Source organism: Octopus bimaculoides, chromosome 10 (assembly GCF_001194135.2).
Source record: "Octopus bimaculoides isolate UCB-OBI-ISO-001 chromosome 10, ASM119413v2, whole genome shotgun sequence".
NCBI lineage: Eukaryota > Metazoa > Mollusca > Cephalopoda > Octopoda > Octopodidae > Octopus > Octopus bimaculoides.
This window is the reverse complement of record NC_068990.1, coordinates 83,908,487-83,913,279: the sequence shown is the minus strand read 5'-3', so window position 1 is coordinate 83,913,279 and position 4,793 is coordinate 83,908,487.

Genomic DNA, 4,793 nt, shown 5'->3' with positions numbered 1-4,793 from the left:
TCATGCTATTAGTTTCATCGTTTCAAAATTTATGTAAATTATTGTGTTCTTTTATATTGACTATTAATACATAGGTCACATACTTTAATCAAAGTCATGGTCGATTATAAGACACAGTTTTTGAGCAGTATTTTATGTTTCTTCTACTCTAAGCACGAGGCCCGAATTTTTTTTTGGGGGGGGCGATTGGATCGAACCAGTACACAGCTGGTACTTAATCTATCGACCCCCCCCCCAACAAAGGATGAAGGTCTAATAGTGTCTAACATTTTAACTATATCGAACACAATACTCAAATAGTACTTATCTTATCGACCTCAAAAAGCAAAGTCGACTCCGGCGAAATTAGATCTCAGAACGAAAATATGGACGAAATGAGGCTAAGCATTTTGTCCAGCTTGCTAACGATTCTGCTACCTCACCGCCTTAATATAATAGTTCATTTTATTGCCAGAAGGGAAAGAGATTGGCAGGGATTTACAAAACCGAATTACGATTCAATTAGCGTTTACCTAAGGATGAAAACGAAAAAAAAAAAAAAAAAAGGAAATGAAATATGTTCCAACTTTAATTCAAACTGGTGACCCGACATAAACCACAAAAGCTTTTAACTACGATAGGCATGAAACCTTTCCGAAATTTTATCTCCGAATATACAAGCACATATTCAAAGAAATCTTATGCACTCAATGCACGTTCATCATTTGCATCCAAAAAATTAGCGCATCTACTAGGGTGAGATGTAGAGCCTCCCTTTTCAACATGATATACACCTTCAGTAGTGACTCTTAAAACGTTAATGAAGGTTTGAGTGAGAAAGAAACACCTGTCCTTAATTCCCTCAGTTGTACCCATCACACTTTCTCTTTCTCTTTAGTGAGCATACAGAGGAAGACTATATGTCACTCCTGGCCGAAAAAAAAAAGAGAGAAGTAGGGTATCTTCCCGATGAGGTCGGCTAGAAATCGGATCCATCCGACACATTAGAACAAGATGTTCAATATAGCTATACAAATTTGCAATGTTTAGATTACACTGGTCTACAAGGTTTCTTGTGTTTAGGAAATAGACATCATTCCTATACAAAATCTGTCTCCTGAATCCAAATACGACCTTCTTTTGGGCCTACCAGATCTAGTTTTTAAGTTATTGAATATCCCTATAGTCACTATGTATGTGTGTACGTCCAGTGCGCAATGTTCGTTACCTTATTCTAATTCTAAGTTTGTGTCTTTTTCCATACTTTTCAGATGTGGTAAACTAAGCAATAGAAAATGAGCAAGATTTCCACTTCAAGAAAGTGTTCCGTTAATTCTCCAAATGTGGAGAAAATGTGTTTATGGAGAATACACATTACCTGAAAATCAAAAACAACATTACTGATTTTGTTGAAAGAGCGTATATGGCATATTTTGGGGTCAAGCTGGGAGACCAAGATAAACACTGGGTACCGCATAGTTTCTGCAAACAGTGTACAGAACATTTGCGACAATGGACTAAAGAAACAAGGAAAAGTATGAGGGTTGTAATAACAATGGTATGACGAGAGCCTTATAATCACGTGGACGACTGCTATCATTGTAACCTAAATGCCCTTTGTATGAATAAAATACTTACTCTATCAGGTCTAGTCAGAAAACTACCCCTGATAGAGAAAAACTGAAGATATATTTGAATTTAGCAGGCGAAATCACTCAAAAATTCATTGAAATATTCCAGGCACCAGACAAAAATTTTTTTTCGTTGCCCAGAGTTATGATTAGATTACTGGATATACTATAAAAATGTCTATGACCTACTGGTGGTGGTGGTGGTGGTAGTTTGGGGGAATCATTGTTGTCTCCTAAGAAGCTACCTAAATATTTGTTTTGAAATATTGTGGAGATTGTAGAAGACTAATGCTATACTGCGGTGCATGGATCTAATGAGATGGAAACATCTCCAATACTCCCGTACTTCAAGAAGAACTGATATATTATTTGACATGTGTAAATAGATCTTTTTTCTTGTAGATGAATTATTTCTAATTTTTTTTTTAATATTCACGGTGTTAAGTATATTGACACTAACGCTACTACATAAATAAACATACAGCAGTTGATATTTGCCTTCTAACATTGTTCCTGTTTCCACAAAGGTTTCTTTTTTTCTCATTTGTTTCTTATTCTCATTTATCTGCAGAGTATAACTTTCAACATAAAAAAAAATGACACGATTTTAATTGTTAAATTTAATCCAATGTGGTGTCGTCATGGATTAAGTGTTAACATGTGTTTGGGAGTAGTTTGAATGTAAGTAAGTTTGATAAAGCCGGAAGCATATGTCGAAATAATATATTAACAAATACTTAACTTCAAGTAGTTTATTGACAAAGAAGCTTTACACCGACAGAATAAATAACTTCCAGTGTCAGGAAAACAATACTGTTAGTATTGAATTTTGTTTATGAAATATGCAGTGTTTGATGTTAGTCATTATTAGTCTTTCTTTTATTATTTGTGTTATTAATTATATCCATCTGTTCTGTGAAGTGAATAACTGCGGATGCTTTGGTGTATACATTAATGCCTCGATATACGAGTTAATTTGTTCCCGGAGACCGCTCGTAAAGTGAAAATACGTAAAGCAGAGCAATAATATCCCATTGTAGCAATGTTATCAATCGTAATTCGTTCCCAGAAAAATATTTACCTATGAAATTTATAATAATCGTAAATAAAGGGCAATAAAACAACAGCAGAATGTAAAGAATGTTTTATGCAAAAGAAAGAGAATGCCAAGATCATTTATAATAGACTATATTCTTTCTTACTCTAGGTACACAAGGCCCGAAATTTTGGGGGAGGGAGCCAGTCGATAAGATCGACCTCAGTACGCAACTGGTACTTAAATTACCGACTCCAAAAGTCGACTTCGGCGGAATTTGAACTCGGAACGTAAAGACAGACGAAATACCGCTAAGCATTTCGACCGGCGTGCTAACGTTTCTAATTTCTTTATTGCCCACAAGGGGCTAAACATAGAGGGAACAAACAAGGACAGACAAAGGGGTTAAGTCGATTACATAGAAACCAGTGCGTAACTGGTACTTAATTTACCGACCTCGAGTGTACACGAACATGATAAATATGATTGCACAGCCCTGTACACAACAGTTTTAATTGAATTGTGCCAGATTGTAGAATATCTGGCCTTTGATTTAGCACTATATTTGTCTTGCATTTTGGCATACTACTTTTCATAAAATCCCACAGTCAATTTTGATAATTTGTACATCCTTGTGGATTTAACAATCTGTAAATTGCAGTATGGAAATCATACACATTTTTATAGTTTATCCAGTATTGCAGAAATCGATGAAACCGTGTAGCACAAATTCGTTCACGATTTAAGCATTGCACACTTGAGCAGTTATATTGAAATCTTGTTCTAATAAGTGCGATGGATCCAATTGCCAACCAACGTCATCGTGAATATACCTTAATTCTCTCTTCTTTGGCAAGGAGTGACATATAGTCTTTCTCTGCGTGATCACCAAAAATGAAAATGAAAGTGTGATGGGTACGACTGAGGGAATTCAGATCTGGTTTTTCTCACTCTTTCAAGGGAAGCTTTATATCCCATTCCAGTAAATGAGCTCATTTTTTGGATGCAAATAATGAACATGTATAGCGATTATAAGATTTATTTGAATGTCTGCTTGTATATTCGGCGGTAAAATTTCGGAAGGGTCTCATTTCATTTTATTTTCTTCTTTTTTTTGTCTTCATGTTTTTTTTTTTTACCTTCTTAGGTAAACGCCAATTGAATCGTAATTCGATTTTGTAAATCCTTGCCAATCTCTTTCCCTTCTGGGCGAGCTGACAGAATTGTAAGTACATCGGACAAAATACTTAGCGGCACTTCGTCCGTTTATAAATTCTGAATTCGAATTCCACCGAGGTCGACTTTGCCTTTCGTATTTTCGGGGTCGATAAAATAAGTGCCAGTGAAACACTGGGATCAGTGTAATCGACTAGTCCCCTTCCACCAAATTTCAGATATTGTGCCTTTAGAAGAAAGGTTTATTATTATTATACTAATACTTGAAAAGAGAAGAAGCTCAGCAAATATTTTTTTAAAATTTTGGTTGTTTCGAAAAGTTTAATGTTATATTTTGCTGTCCCATGTCGTTTTTTACAAGTTTACAAGCAATCATTTGTGAACTTAGTTTCACCCAATTTCAACTCTTTGAGGTCACAAATCATGGTCTGGAATTCTTCGACAAACGCCGAGATGAAAGAAAAAGGAGAAGAAAATTTTGATGCAGCTTTCTCGCCGTTGTCTCAAATTAGCAGCACCACCAGTGCTACAGCCAGTACCAAGCGAAATAACAACAACGTTAACAGCAACAGAACCAACATAAGCAACAACTTGACAAATTAGAAAGTGCATGATATCGACAACAACCTCTGCGGAAGTCATAACAAACATGGAAACGACATGGACAAAATTTTAGACTGTCCGACCACGGCTAACACGCCAACAATTTCCACCTCCGCCGCTGTTACCACACACACAATAGAAAAGAAAACACAATAGAGAACTTACCCGTCGCTGCCTTCGCTAATATTGCCCGCCGAATGCAAGAAAAATTATTATCCTAGCCGACGAGTTAAAACAGGAAAAACACATGTTGATGAAACACGGAAGATATAAATTTAACTCTCCCGTTTTTCGTCCAACAGGAAGCAAATTTCAAAATGGTTACTTTTAGAACAATTAGTATGGAAAAAAAGAAAAAAAAAAAAAAA